Below are 16,649 nucleotides of genomic sequence, written 5' to 3' on the forward strand. Positions count from 1 at the left end.
TTATAGTCAAGATGAAGGAGGGATGAGCTCGGGAGCACTCTAAATCAGAAAAAAAAAAAAAAAGTTTGGCTGCTTTTCTAATCATCTGTTTTCTCTATCATTTTGATAATGGTCATTTAACCCAGTTCCTCTGGCCTCTGTACCTCTGGCTGAACACAAATCTGACATCAGCTGCAAAATTAGGAAAAAAAAAAAAAAAAAGAAAAAAAGTAACTGAATTTCTCTCAGGAAAATGGACTGTGTTCCTTCTGCTGGAATTAAAGAACAAGTTAATATGGCTTTGATTGAATAATTACTATAGCTTATAACATGGTGCCTTTGAGAGAAGCCTGAGCTGCTGCTCTGTCTAAACAGTTCCTATAACTAAGCTTGTGTTTTGACTAGAATCCCCTGAAGATGCCATGATAAGCCCCTCCATCCTGGTTGATTTCTTACAATTTTTTTGGGCAAACATACAGTCCAGAGAACACTGAGCCCTCTTTCTTGCCTAACAAGATTTCTGTCATCAACTTCCCAAAGTACTAAGGGAAACAGCAGTCTGAGTGCTCTGGAGGTTTTCCCTACATCTGATCAGCCTCTATCTGAAGCTGGGCTAGACCAGGTGATGCACATCTGCAGGGAGAGCCATAAGGAGTCACTGGGATTTCCCTGTTTAACTCTGCAGTACAGGCCAAGGTAGGGGAAGATCCCTGAGAGTGGTGCAGATGCAGAGTGTGTGTTGCAGGTGTTCTGAGGCTGATGAGAAATGCAAGATCACTGTGAAGGTGCCATACAGGAGAAGCAGATTAATTTGCCAGGGGTACCAAATCCTGAATCTGAACTCTTGTAAGGGATATCCTATCCAGGCATTTCCCAACAGTGCTTCAATGGGAGCAATTGGAGCATCCCTTTTCCCCCAAGTTTAGAGGATGGGGCAAATGAGGAAGGGGCTGGCCTTGTGGAAATGTCACTGAACTTCTACATGCTGATGAAAGGCAGGAAAGGAGTAACCACAGGCAAAAAGTAAGATTTGCCTATGTGAAGAACAACACTGACTTTGTAAAGCACCATAACAAAGTACTGCCACTGACTCAACTGAAGGAGGTGACAGATTCATGGAACATGTCCTCTTTCCCTTGAATGCCTGAGGTTGGCTGTAAATCAAGCAGGTTTTCTTCAGGATGGACCAAAATGGTTATCAAGATCCATTACTCCATATGAGTATAGGCTCAGCTGTGTCACAGAAAAACTCTTTCAAAGTTCTTGTCTGATACCTTTTGGGACTGCTCTGAGCAGAGTGGCCAGAGCCATGCAACCTGCAAAGTGCCACAGTCCTGAAAACTTCATGATCTAATGACACCAGAAGAGGCTGAAAATAAAAGAATAGCCAACTGCTGCCTGCAGTTGCTGCTGTGATGAACACAGTTTTTCATGAAAACAATACAGTGTAAATTATTTCAAAATACTACATAACAATAAGATTCTTCCTAGTGATTCTTTCAAAAAGTGAATTTTCAAGAAAGAATTCAGAACCCAACAGTATTTCAAAACAAGCCCTTGATACTGAGTTGGAGAAAAACTGGTTGACTACATATTAAAAATCCGATAAAACTGAGACATAAAGGATGAAGCGTTCTCCATTTTTTTTCTCCAGCTGTTACCAAACCCAGCTGAAATTGACAAAATAAAACTTTAAAAATCCATTCAAAAAACCAAGCAAGTTTGCTGACTTTATACTCTTTTTTGGGAACTTAAAAGACTAATTTTAATTAGATCTTCTTTGAAACAGGTGGATTCATTACTAAATTCACATTAATGCTAGAATTTCAGAATGGGGTACTTTGTGGAGTACCTAAAGCATCCCTCTTGACCTACACTTTCTGAAGTGAAAAGTTTCTGATGAAAACTGAATATTATAGCTTGAGCTCAGTGTGGCTGCAGCTGCACAGGCTTTTCACACATGTAAATGGCATTTGTCTGTAAGCTGTGTTAGGCTTTAGCCTTAACACCACAGCACCAAATTGCTTTATTTAACTTGCAGATAGGAAAAGCAATGAATGCATTAATGGTGCTCATCAATATCTTCAGTCAAGTTTTGAATTTTATGTTATCTGCAACTATATGTTGTACAGAGGGATTTTTCCAACGTATATAAATACCTGAAGGGAGGATGCAAATGGGCTGGAGCCAGGCTCTTTTCAGTGGTGCTCACTGACAGGACAAGAGGCACAAACTGAAACAGAGGAGGTTCCCGGTGAACATTAGGAAATACTTTCTCGCTGTGACAGTGACTGAGCACTTAAGGAGGTTTTGGAGTCTTCATCTGCGGTGTTACATTTAGTGCAATACAACATTCATCATTGAAAATATGTAAAAGCCATCTGGTTTTTGGGCAGGTGGGCCTTGAGCAGGGAAGTTTGACCAAATGATCTCCAGAGGTCTTCTTCAACCTCAGCCATTCTGTGATTCTGAGATGTTGATAGATTCTGTAACACATGAGATGTTGTATGTTCTGGCAAGGAACCTAAATTTTTCGTTGCTGAATTCTGCAGTATTGTGATACAGCTGTAGAGAAAATTTGTGAAATGCTAACAGCAAGTGAATGTCACAACTAGGGATATTTTCTTGTTGTATGTACAGATATTACATTTAAGCTTTTCAACCCAATTCCCCCATTTTCAGTATGCTTTTAATGCATGATCATTCTCCATTTGCAGCCAGCTGGGACGTAACAATTGCTATTGGTGTTACCTACAGAAATAAAAGGACTAAAGATTATAGAATATTACTGATGACAAGTTAAAGTTAGCTTTAGGTTCTCAGAGCTTAGAGTAGATACTTGTCTTAGCTTCACTACTTTAAACAGTCTGAAAATTTAAGGGTATTTTATTAGTTTTCACTTTCATCACTAGCTTGAAATACTAGTAGGGGGCAGGAGAGAAAGCTTTGATTCTACAGCACAGATTGACTGGGAAACTGGTGTGCACATTGCACATTTCAAAAAGCACATATAGCCCTCAGAAGAGAATGTTGTCTTAAATAAAGCACTGCTCTTGTAACCTGATGAGAGGGGAGGGGGAAGCAGGGGAAGAAAAGGAAGGATGTGGTGGTTATTGTATTCATGGCTTGAATTTTAGTATTTGTTCTCCACTTCTGTTGTCTACCAGCTAACCCAAGGATGTGTCAGATTATTTTATGTTTCCTCTTTGAATTTTTTCTCTATTGTTTATTGTAAGTTTCTTCTTCACAACTGAAAGTCTTTTATAATTTCCACTGTTTGTCATAGACTCCTGATCTCTGGTAGTCAGGCGGATCTTGGATCCTGTGGCAGCTGAACTACTAAAACATGCTTTTTCTGTCTTGTTCTAGACTGCATTCAGTTTCTAGGTTCAAGGATAAATTAACTTATGTTTGTTCAACATAAAGGACAAAGTCAGAGCTAATGCCAGTTCTTTTGAATTATATTTTGGACTGCTGCCCTTCTCTTAAATCTTCTCTTTTGGTAAAGACCAAAAATACAAGATGAAGTGAAAAATAAAATTAGTCTGACTAATGAATCATGATAATGAAATCACCCCTTGTGCAAATGATTCAAATTATGCTGTGACAAAAAAGAAACATTTGATGTTAGGATTTAATGGAATTCAAGAGTAATATGCACAGTTTATTTTGACCCAATTCCTTTATGAAAGGAGTAGGGTGCGTTATTTTTATACATGTCCTTCAGTTTGGTTGTGATTAAACTTTATTCCCTCCCTAGGTAATTTTCTGCATATCTAGGCAGAATTACCAGGCCTACAACTTGACTTGAGAAACACTGTGCTGTCTGTTACAGAAATGGGGTTGAGAGGGATTCTGACAGTTCTACTCACCCTAAGTAAAGGAAAGCTTTCCTTAACCACGATTAGTTATCCAGAGTAAAAGTAAAAAAATTAAAACTGGTTAAAGCATAAATATACTGGATAGATATTTGCCTTAACAACAATAAGTTATGAGAATTTTCATAACTTGTTATGAAAACATAACAAGTTTCCCAAAAATGTTAAGCTTCTAAATCCAACTTTAGACTTCTAAGTAAGCTGTTTCTCAAAAGTGCTGAACCTGCAGCAGTTCCCATTGAATGCTCAGGCTTGTAAATGCATGGCTGAGAGGCACGATGGCAATATCAAAGGGGAAAGGTGGTTGCTTCAAAAAAACTGGCACACTATGCTTTTATAATATACAGCTGCACTCCACAGTTTACACCACTAAAGTTGAAATATTTGTTTTACAGACAGCAAAACTGAGCTCACATACAAAAGATTTATCTGATGTCCTACTGATGAAGGAAATAGTATCTAAAATTTGGAAAGTTAGTAGAGGCATTTCCATTAGAAAGCTGCTCTAAGAAGGCAACACTAAATGTCCTACCTTTTCCTGAATAAATAAAAAAATCTGCAATGAAGGAACTGACTTTAAAGATGTAGCATCTTATTAATGCAGATTATTTACCGTTGGCAGAGGAGATAAGCATATCCTACTGAAACCATACAAGAACTAAATGAAAGGCTATACTGAGAAATTTGTACAGTAGGTCTTAAAATAGCCTCAAAAAATTTGGACATTGCACTACAATACGCTTTTTAAACAGCTTCATTTTTAATCTCCACAAAGTTTTAATTAAAATGAATCAGAATAATTAAAACTCCCCAAACGCCAAGGTCTTCCAAAGCCGAGTTCCGGCTTCATGCAATGATTTAATGGGCACAGGCTGCCCTCTCTCGGTCATAGCAGGAATAGCTACCGAGGCCATCCGCTGCTCCGAGTTGATCTGCAGCTGCGTCCACGGGTCCCGCCTTACAAAAAATTCCCCACGTTTCTGCCAGATAATAATTGCTTGATAATGTAGTGTAAGTATTCCTGTAATTTGAGGCAGAACCTTCCTCTTCTTGTCTTTAGATTTAGACTATTGAAAACGAATGTCACTGAATTTAAAATATCTGCACTCTTTCTTACACTGCTTCAATATTCAGATTTCCAGAGTGTTCCAGTATCAAGAAATGAAAAGAAATACTGAGAACACAATAGCATTCTATGTTTGGAATATTTCCTGTTATAGACATTTGACCAGACAGATTGATATTAACCTACAAAAGTTAGAAAATGGAAAAAGAGGTCGGGAGAGAGTGAGGACTAAATGACACAAAATCCCAGATTTCAGTAGGACAGTTCTCCACAGAATAATTTACTATCCATGGATTTCCTGTTAAGCATCCACTGGAAATATTTACAGCCCTTGGAAGACAGAAACAACCAGCAATATAAGCTTTATTTTTCTGTAAAACAGGGGAGGGATAACTCAGCAATGCACAAAGGAGCAGAAGTAACCCCTCTTTCCACCATGTCCACCATCCTAAATTGACCTGAAAATACTACTATCTCTTACTTAGAAAGACTTGTAAGCAGCAATCTGTGTGACAGACAAGGATCACATGCCAATGTTTTCCCAGATGATTAAACCACAGTGACTATATTGGAGCTGGTAACCTTTGCAGCTGTCAAAATAGATCTATGTTCCTATTTTAAGGTACAGAGCTCCTTGCCCTGCAATGCTCAGCTGAACTGATCTAGATACCCAGCCTTATTTATGCGCTGCCTAACTCCAGAAGCAGCTGTGGACTTTGTGACTAGAAAGTAGATCAGTTAGATGTCCTCTAAAAGAGTCAAAGTTTTGGCTGACCCTTTCAAAAGTCACAAAGCTAAACCAGTTAGGGATTCAATGATGAGACAAGCATGCAATCAGCATGTCCCCACCTTTGCTGAAGCAGAATATTGTGCTTCAGAAAGCCCTTGATTTCACTCAATCACTCCCACATTTTGTTCTCATCCATTCTCCTGAGTCCCCTCAAACACACTGTAATGTTGTTTTCACACCAGCTTTAGCAGTGATGACACTGACAGCGTGCCAGTTAACCAGCTCTTATTCCCCTTCCTATTCTGTGTGCTCTCATCACATCTCTGTTTTTTTTCCAGCCCTATCATGGGTCCCACATGATCAGTAACATTTATTGGTATAATTTGTCTCCTAAGAGCAAACTGTTATTCAGACTACTGCTTAGGCTTCTGCTAGACTTCTGCTGCTTTTCAATTATAAATTGCATGAAAGGCAGAGTAAAAAGCTACACTGTGTTTAACCACAAATGTGAATCTGTGGCACATGCCAAACCACTAACATCTCCTCATCTGATACAGCAGTTACTCTGAGCTGTCCAAGTTACTCTGATGCTCCTCCTCCTGCATCCTTCTGCCAACCATTCTGGCAGAAAGGTAGAAGGAACAGCTGAGAGGGAAGTAGTATTAAGTACCTACACTAAGTGTAGAGGCTTAGTTAGTATGTGATGGTTTTTTTTCTCTCAGTGGAACTTTCAATACTATTTGAGTTGTATTTGTGTTTTGAAAAAGAGTATTTTAAAGGGGAGGAAGATCCTCCTGTCACAGTTCCTTGCAGTAGAGGATTAAGTGAAGGATCTGAACTTCTACAGCAGCACTGTTTTGATCTGGGTTGCACTCTGTTGTTAGAGTGGTATAGGAAAAAACACCATTGGAAAAAAAAAACCTTTTCATTTTTTTCAGTCAAAATATTTTGAACTCAAGGAATGTTAAAATATTCAGCAAGAACTTAACTTTATCAGAGGACCTCAATAGTTGAGACAAGGTTACATTTTATAAACATCAGGTGGACTTCCTGATTATGGAATCCTATTTGTGCTATCATATGAGAAGCAAATATTTGGAGATACAAAGCCTTTTGTTGACTTAACACTCTGGAGTGATGCTATGGAATAATTTAGGGTGTTTACTTTAGGAGGCTCAATAAAGGTCAAATGAATCTTTGGGAAAAAATCTCTTGTACAGTATATTGCCTATATTGTCCCTGTGAAGAGATTGAATAATCTTTTCACCTAACTTAATTCTAATTGAAAATATCTCTCTATATTATACATTATCCATAAGATAGAGATATATATCATATAGATAATATAGAAAGACGTATTATCTCAATCTAGGCTCTAATATAAGTTTAGGCAATGACTCTCTTGAGGAAGTTTGGGTTACACACTGCTCCTGGAATAATTATTAAGGTCATGATTATTGCAGGTTAGTGTTTGGTGTACATAGTGATTCATACAAAAAATATCCTTCATAAGGCTGTCCTCATCTTAATGTATTAATATTATTTGCATTATTCTGAGATAATGCTTTGCAAACCTAGGCTGGTTATAATGCAATTCTGTTTGCACATTTTCATTCCTGCCCCCACTTCCATTAGAAAATACTCTGACAGGAAGAAACTGATTTCTTTATATCCTATATATATATACTGGGTTTTTCCTGAAAATATAAAGCAAAAACATTTTATAGGAGACATTTAATTTAGCATAAAGTTAAATATTTTATTTGAAACTATTAGTAAGAAAAAATGAGTGACAAGCTACAAAGGAGTTTCTTACTTTCTTTCCCAGGTGTCCAGCATTTGCTACGTTCTCCCAGAATACTGAAACTATGTATTCTGGCAATGTGTTAAATCATCAAGCTACATAATGTTTTGAGACTTAGACACTGTTTGAAATATGAAAAATATTCAAATAATCATTGTGGTAGCAGCAAAAAAAAGAGGTGACTACTCTATATCCTTGTGATTAGGACACAAGGTACTGCTGACCATAGTTTCTGCTGCTTTGAAGATTTGTCTGGTTGTACACAGCAGGACAGAATCCACAGCTGAGAAACAGCAGAAATGCTCAGCTTTCACAACCCTTTGATTAAGATTCTGTTTAGTAAAGCAGGACTTTACTAAAGTAAAGTATGGATTTATATATTTTTATTTCCAAAAGGAAATCAATGAACTTGTGAACATCTGAAAAGAAGGCTAACACTGGGCTTTTTGATTAAAACCTGTCCCCTCCCTCTGCAAATATGGGAGCCTGTTCCCACCTCCTGCGGAATGTTTATTCTGTTATTGTACTGCAAAAAGTTTGACTGCATTTAATATACAGTTTGGGAATATCTGAAATAATATATTTTAATTAATTTACTATTTACTCTTGTCCTCCCCTCCCATCACCCTAGGCAAGAAAACCTAACTTGCTAAGACTTGATATGTATGGGCACATACTAACCAAAAAAATTTGTTCATCTACAAGATGACTTTAATTAAATTATCACACACACCTATTAAAATCCTGTAAGAGATATTTGTCTCAAATCCTACAGCAAGAGTAGGTGACAGAACAGGGTAGCCAGGACAATTAACCAGACCATATGCTCCACACAAAACATGGAAAATCAGCAGCTCCTTTATCTCCTATTGTTTGGGAACACAACCTGCTTGCTTCTTTTTTAAAAAAGCACACTGCCTTCTGGTAATAAAATTACTGTTTAAGTGCAGTTTGTATCAAAGCTAACTATTGCAGTTTTTAAAAGTATGGCACTAACTATAGGTGATCTCTAAAATAATATTAATTTAACTTGGGCAGAACTAGATTTGTGAGAGATGTTCAGTGAGAAACGCCAGGATTTTTCCTTGTTGCCAGAAGATCCTCTTCAAAAAAAAAAACACAGTGCCAGAGTCCATTTTGCTTGTAGAGCCTTATCCTTCTCCCCAGAGTGACTCTCATCATTCCTCCTGGCCTTTGGCACTACTTGTTTCCTGATTATAGTCTTTTCTATCCTCAGTGAAAACTCGAATCAATTTAAAGTAAACAAAATAGAAGATTAATCTATAGATATTATATTCCTTGGAAAACTGGGACTTCAGAATTATATATTTTACCTTTTTAAAGCTGTCACAAACACTGACTGTTAATGAACTGGTAAAGCAAAAATTACTCTGATTTAATCATACTTCAGATCTCAGCTTTGTCCTTAAATGAAAAAGAAAAATCTGTCCAAATCTTGAAGTTCTCACCATCAGGGCATATTATTTCCTGACCAGATTTAAGAAGCTTCTCCTTCCATCGACTTTTCCCTAAACTCTCATCCACCTTCCTCTCCTGCTCCCCTCTATCCCTTGATTCCCTCTCAGGCTTCAAAATGGAATCAACTCCTGAATCAACTGTGCTTCAGATCCATATTCTCAGGTAGTTTATCCAACATGCATGAGAAATCAGCACAATTTCATATAGTGAAATCATGATTTCAATTCTTGTCAATAAACTATTTTCTTTCAGAGAAAAAGAGCAAGATGCTACCTTGGTATGAAGATTACTGTACCATTAGGCTCAGAGAAGGCAAGATAAGAAGCAGCAGAAATACTAACATTATTTTAGGAAATCCCCAAATAGTACTTATCATGTTACATTTAATAAGCATCCATACAGCCATGTCCACTTTATATCTCACTGGAGTCAAGCTTTTATAGTTTTCTATATTTATTTGTGCACAACTGCTTTTAAGTATTCTCTGTCTCTAAACAATAGGTGACCTGACCTACCAGGGATTATACCTATAAATAGAAACACTGTTGTGAAAACAGTAAACTGGAATTCAAATTAAATCTTTTCCCTCTCCCTACAGCTTTTCAGTCAGTTTGTGGCTTCTTATCTAGAGAGTTTCATATCAAAAGCAGTGGAAATAAACAGGTCCAACAAGATTTGAGGTTTATCTCGATATATCTGTTTTTCACTGAGTTTTAAACCAAACTCCTGACATGCAAACTTGGTGAGTCATATTTGCCTAAAGCAGAGTGTGCTTCTGAAATCTCGGAGGAAATAAAGGCTGTTCTTACTAAGACTTTAAATTGTAATTTAGTGATTACGTACTTGGCTCTGGGCTTTTACCTATATTATGTATTCTTAAGGAGATTAAACCTTGTAGGTAAGAGTTCAGTCAACCAACATGAGAAGTTTAATCATATCAGGCTAACAGATCACTTTCCTGACCTTCATTCTCTGCAAATGAATGAGGAACTGTTACTGCAGTAGTGTTTTATTTTACTGTAATAGTTTCACCCTCAGTATTATTTTCAAGAAATGTGCTATTCCACTTGCACAGCCAGCATGCTCAAATTAAAGCAAGGCTTTTTATGAGTAAGTAAGCCTCCAATCTAATAACTGAAGAATTTAAGTCCTCTGCTAGAGGTCTCTTGGAGGTCTACATCCTTTTTTTTTTCTAGTTCCGTAGCTTCCTAGAAGTAGATTCTAAATTTTCTGGAGACTATTACTTATGAGTGATGAAGAACTAGAAAGTAGCTTCTGAACTGAAGATTGAGAAAGTGCCTAGCCACTAGGTGTAAATGCTGCTGACAGACTAGGATCATAAATCTTGGGATGGGAAGGCCAAACAGATGTATTTATGCCATATCTTCTTGTTAGTATACTGTCATTGCATTCTCCTAGTCTGATCTCTGTTATGATTACAATCTTCAGCAGGTTATTTAATAAAGCTGGATGTGGCATAATCTGCACAAGTTACTGCTATTTGGCTACCTTTTTCATTCTTATGTCAGATCCAGTATGGGAAAATAATCAAAATGCAATTGGTTTAACATTAGCATTTTATACATTAAAAAAAACATGTCCCAGACAAACAGTTCCATGAAATCATAAGAGAGCAACAGCAGTACAAAGCTAATTTTTAAAGAGCCCATGTTAAGCATATTTGCCGTGACTAATCACTTATTGCAATGATTTAACTGCTATCTCTCATATGGTGCTACAGACAGCTGGAGACAGAGGACTTCTTTATAATGTTTGATCTATAAAAAAGCACAAAAAGGCTGACAAGCAGTCCATTTTTAGCAAAGATCAAATCTCTTTGTTGTATTTGGATAGTCATTCCAGAATTACTACATGGAAACTTAATTAATATTTATATTTTACAAAATACTTTGTTATTCTCCTTTTCAAATAAATTTACTGTCTTCTTGCAGGATAGACAGTTTGTTACTGAGGATCAAATTTCAGAAGTTAAGGAGATTTACTTCAAATTTAATCTGAAGTTTTGAGCATTAAAAATAATTTAACTTGAAATTCAACTTTCAGTTATTCTGTTTTCCTTACTAGGAACTGGGATAGAGAAGAGGAGGAAAATAAATATCTTCAAACTGGCTAGATAAAACAAATCAACAACAAACCAGTTTGGTTAATTAGAATATCCAAGATTTTTAATTTGTATTGGTCTTTTTACTAGCTCTGGGAAGTGGAAAACATTTGTAATGCAACACACACTGCCAGTCTGCCCTGGGCAGAAGATGGGGAGTACTTCCACTCAGAAATACTTTCTGCCCTGCTTTACACAGCCACACAAAGTCACTGAAGAACCAAGAAATGATTCCAGGTTTCCACACATCTCCATGCATCCCTTCTGCTTCCCTCTTAGCTGAAATACAAAAGCAATCTTTCCCAGTTACTTTCTTACTTCCATTTAAGAATGTTGCCAGAATTATTAGAGTTCAATCAAAATATTAATAGAATATTTCCAAATTTCCTTTTGTATGTACACTTAGTGCTTTAGGCACATGAAGTTGTGAATGTACTCTTTGTAATAAGGCCACTAATGAAGCCAATCCTTTCATGCTTTGTCACTGTACACAATACTACTGAGCTTTCTTCAGTTTTCCAACCCCACTACTATTGTTGATTTCCTCAGTGAGTCTCCAGCTATGAAAAATTCAAACTCCTTCCAATTAATTCATAATAATGTATGACTAGGGAATAGGAACCTGTGGATCTTGATTTCATTATTGTAGACTTTTGCTTCACTTTGAATTTACTTAAGCATCACAATATAAAATATTAATATAGTATTTACATGCTAATTTTTACTTGCTAACTATTATGTGATGAATTCCTTAACAAATGTGCCAGCATAAAACCCAGGAAAAAGCTGTCATCTGTAGGGACTTAATCTACTTTGTGCTACTTCAGTTTCTGCCTCTACCTCACCCAGGCAAGCCACTGTGTACATTGTTTATTCATCATATGGTTCTCCACAAAACCACTAATCTTCTTTCACAACTCCTTTCAGCCTAGGATGGAGTTGTTTTTTTTGTGATCCCGTGTCAAACTCAGAAGCTGTCAAGATCCTCTCTCTCATCCATGTTCCAAAGAACTGATCTAATAGCATGCAACTCCTTATACCCCATTAAAGCCCAAAGCTGTTAACTTCGGAAGCACCTGAGCTTTCTAAGAACCATAGCATCAAGTCTCCCAAAGCATTGAAGACATGTTTGGTCTGAAGCCTAGCACCAAGTTAACGGCATATCATGCCTAAACCTGGTTAGCATCCAGAATATCAACATTCTTCTTCAGTCCCCTGAGGAAAGCTCTGCCTACCAGGCATTCCTGGGGAGCACCTACTGAGTACCATCAGGAACTGGCATCTCAGGAGATGTAATGGCAGCCACAACATGGATTAAGCTAGGCATGGTTAAGCATGGTTTAAGCTTTAAGAATTAAAGCTAATTGCCCCACTTCCCTCTTTATATCCTACCACAACTGCTATAACGTTATGGGCTGGCATCCTGGAGAGGTGTGCCAGGCTTCAATTCTGGTTTCCAATAGTTTTTTTTCAATCCACATGCAAATGATTGTAAAGTATTGGCTCTGTCCTTGAGACAGCATCAATAACCTTACTCTCTTCTTCTCTGGCAAGTAGAACCAAGTCCATTTTTTTTTTATTCTCTCTGAACCAGAGAAACAGATTTTATCCTCATCAGTGGAACTCATTACAAACAAAGGGAAGGCAGTCCTTCCCAAACCAAAAATCTAGTGCTTTAACTATTTCCCTGAAAGACGTCAGCCACCTGACCCCTGACCTTACAAATGTACAGATAAAACTGAAACTGAATTCCTGCTTACAAAGACCTGTGGGTAACAAAATCAGTAACAAAACTGATTAGTGCATTAGAAGTGTCATGAAAAATACAGAGAGAGAGTAAACAGGAGAGAGAGATTTCTTCTAGAAACATACTACCCTTATAGCTTAGTTTCTCTACTGATATTTTCTCAACCTGAAGACTGAAATATTGCAAAACTGGGCAATTTTTCGAGTATAAAGTTCAGAATCTTAATGAAGAACTGTATCTTCTTTACAGCTTTGTTAGGTTTAGGGATTTATTTTTCTGTATAAGAAACATGGAATCACAGAATAGCTTGGGCTGGAAGGAACCTTAATAGTTCCAACCTCCCTGCCATGGGCAGGGAACACACACCTTCCACTAGACCAGGTTGCCCATGAGCAATACCTTTCAGCAATGCTTTTACTTTCATCATCAGAAACAGCTGCATGCTTGCTGGGAAAAGTGGAAAGAACTAATTAGGAATCTAGCTTTTATATAGTTTGCTGGGAGCGTTTCTTACCACTTTTCCACCACTAATGGCTTGATAATATAGCTACTTGGAGTCAGAAATACCAAGTGTTTCCAAGTGTTGGGGTTTAATTCCACTAGGCAGCTAAGCACTACACAGCCAAACATGGAACACCAAGGTGGGTTATATTGTCTGGGTCTAGGAATTTTTACTTTTAATACATCTTTTTCCATAAACAAATACACATGGTGTAAAGTAACCACTGTGAGGTAAGTTACCACTCCCAAGGAGTACTTCTTTGATGTATATAGGTGTTTTAAATACTGTTAGCATTTGGATGCAGCTTTTAAAACATTTTGGAAGTATTTTTGCCTTGAATAAATAGATAATACATACAAAGAATGCTTGTAGAAAGGATGCTTAGAAAACAGAGACAACATTAACTGTGATTCTAGTAATAAAACTGAGCAATTAAGTTATGCGGAAATATGTATAATTTGATTTTCAAAGGGAATTTCAATTATTCATATTTTACTGGCACTAGTATTGATTAGTTTTACACTGAGGTATTTGTGCATACTTGAAATAGATGGATTTTAATATGTAATTACACATACATATAATTAATTGTGAAATTAGTATCCTGCTAGTTCGGTATAAAGTATCTCATTAAGTCACATAAAAGGGCTTGATGACATGAGATTTCCAGTGTTACTTTCTTTGTTTTGATGTTTAAGACCACGCTACTTAAAATGTGCAAACAATGGTTCCTGTCTTCTGCTTACTTCTGCCAATGTTTATTCTTTCTGTAACTTTTACAAATGAGGACAATTAGTTGTCTGGTTTGTTCAGGCAATTATTATTACCAATAAAAATGAAATCCTGAAAAGGTCTTCCAATAAAGAAAATCAACACTGGAATTGAGTCTGAAGTTTCAAGAATTAGTAGTGGGTAGAGCCAAATACTACTTAAGCAAAATTTCTTGACTACTTTGCAATAGAAAAACTGCTTGCATGTTTCCCAACTGATTGCATTTTCCAGTAATGGGAACAAACCAAAGATACATTCTAGAAATCATAACGAATAACTGACATAGATTGGGCTAATTAAACCTCATTGAAAATTAGTTTTGAGACTGTTAAGGAAACTTAGTAATGTTTTGAGTGAGATTTATTATTTTCATAAAAGCTGACAGGTGGTTTCACAGATCTTCTAGTGGCAAAGCTAATTTGATAGCTTCCCCATGCCCAAGGGTGTGTGTTCCAGTGGATGAAGAAGGGCAGGAAGCTGCTGCCTCAGAAACTGTGCCAATTCCCTGCTTGTAAAGCCTAATCTTAAGAATAAAAAAGAAAAAACACTGTCTTTCTGAAGTCGGAGATGGAGTTAAACTCTACCTCTGGAGAGCTTGTTTCATGTAGGCAGACATGGTTCAGTAATCCTGCTGCATTTTGCCATTTCCTTTGAGTTGGGATCTGCAGTGCTGCACTTTACCAAAAAGAAAACGAAGATTGTATCTCTCTCCAAGTCTGTCACTTTTGTGACACTGAGAGCAGCTGACACAGAACCACACCCTGAAAAAAAGTAAATAAAAATGTAAGAGACAGAGCAGAGGCAACTGAGGTAAGCAGTAGTACTTTCTGTAGAAAACCCAAGAGGAAGAAATAATTGTTTTTGAAAGTGCAAAGAACTCTGTGTCCTGCTGCTTGACTGCGTATTGTGTTGAAAAGGACACCTCTGCTAGTTCCTCATTAGTTTGGTTAATAAACAGATTAAGTCTCGCACCAAAACATCTGAGTTTTCATGGTTTTGGTTATCTACTTGACTGAGAAGAGGTATTTCCAACTATAAACATCTCACATACTGTATCACCCTAATCTTTTAACACTTGTATCTCAAAAAAAAAAAAAAATTGCATAAAAAATAGTGGTTACAGTTAGTGCCATGAATAGAGCTGACAGTCAAGCACAGAGGAAAAGGGTTAAAACTTTCATTATTTACAGAGCAATTCTTTCCTGTCTATTGCAGAAATGGTACTGAGGTACTATTTTTGAGAACATAATTTTCTGCATATTTTTTTTTACTAGAAAAGGAGACTGGGAGGTAGTGAGAGGAGGAGATATCAGCATGATTGTCCCAGACAGGAAGCTGCCAGTCTGGTATTCTGAATCTACCTGTGGATGGGTCTAGTTAGGGGCTGATAAGGGTATTTCTGCACACAATGTTGGTACCAGATGAAAAAACCCATTAAAAAATCTGTCTTTATAATTATTGCAATATTGTATCTTAAATGAGTGGAGTTTACCTTAAGTATTCAAAATCAGTAATAGCAAGTAAATAACTTACTTAGGTTAGAATAATTCAGAGTATTCTCTTTGGAAGTACTGGGAAGCTATAGCTGCCTCTGCCTTGGTACAAGAATAAATCTTTAGTTTCATGCCATGTCAGTAGGAAAGTCCAGCTTCGGCTGCTGAAATACAAAGTGAGCCAAGCTCTAATCATGTGAGTTACTTTACCAGAGTATAAAACCAACCTCAAGTTTAGCAGTGAAGATTTAAGGAATAAAGCATGAATTTCAGGCCTAGTGCATGGGAAGAGGTAACAGAGTGAGTGGAAGCAATGCCCCCACATGCTAAAGGACAGTGAATCTAGGGCCACATTTAGTTTCTGAATGCTTGTGTGTCCTGGTGATAATGCTGCCATGGTGGCAAACAAGTTCCACAAGCCCCTATGGCTCCTCGGGGCAGGTGCACCACTGCCCTGCCCTTACAGTGAGAATCTTCCATGCAGATAACAGGCTCCATGCTGGTGCAGAGCAATGGCTCCTGACAAAGCCTGGCAGCAGGGACTCTGCCAGCATAGCGAGCACGGCCCCTGAGGCAGCAGAGGCAGAGAAGCCTTCCCTGGCTACAGCTGAAACCCATAGGGAGACACACCCAAACCTGCCTGGGTGAGAGGCTTCCCCGTGGGCAACTCCGTGAGGGTGGCCCTGCACCCCGGGCACTGGGGAGCCATTGTGGCACACGACCAGTGCCATGCAAACCGGGTCAAGGAGTCACCCCGCGCCCTTTAGGATGCGATGCCCCCTCGCTGCACCCCAGCGCTGCGGTTGCTGGGCTCAGAAAACCACGTTTGGGAGCTCTAATACTAAACTTAAGTGTGGGGCACCTTCGGATAAGCCCCACAGGAGCGCACAACAAACGCCTTCGACCCCCAGTAAAACCGACCACAAACAGCCCCATTGCCCGCTTCCCCACAGCAGCTCCAGCAGGGCGGGCGCGGCAGGGCAGCACCGCCCCGGGCCGGCGGCCCCGCGCAGGCGCCGTGCGGGCAGGGCGCGTCCCGCCGCCGCTGGGCCGGGCCGGGCCGGGCAGGGCGGCAGCG

At 38.3% G+C, this 16,649-nt stretch overlaps 1 long non-coding RNA gene across 1 annotated transcript; it reads right to left on the minus strand.

The window, feature by feature from the left end:
- Positions 1-14,420: 14,420 nt before the first annotated feature.
- LOC128806702 (uncharacterized) lies at positions 14,421-16,538 on the minus strand. The gene is made up of 2 exons (XR_008436909.1): positions 15,612-16,538; positions 14,421-14,839 (listed from the first exon to the last, which is right to left on the minus strand). It is a non-coding gene; the product is annotated as an uncharacterized LOC128806702 (long non-coding RNA).
- Between the last annotated feature and the right edge of the window lie 111 nt (positions 16,539-16,649).

This window comes from Vidua macroura, chromosome 4 (genome assembly GCF_024509145.1).
Source record: "Vidua macroura isolate BioBank_ID:100142 chromosome 4, ASM2450914v1, whole genome shotgun sequence".
Classification (NCBI taxonomy): Eukaryota; Metazoa; Chordata; class Aves; order Passeriformes; family Viduidae; genus Vidua; species Vidua macroura.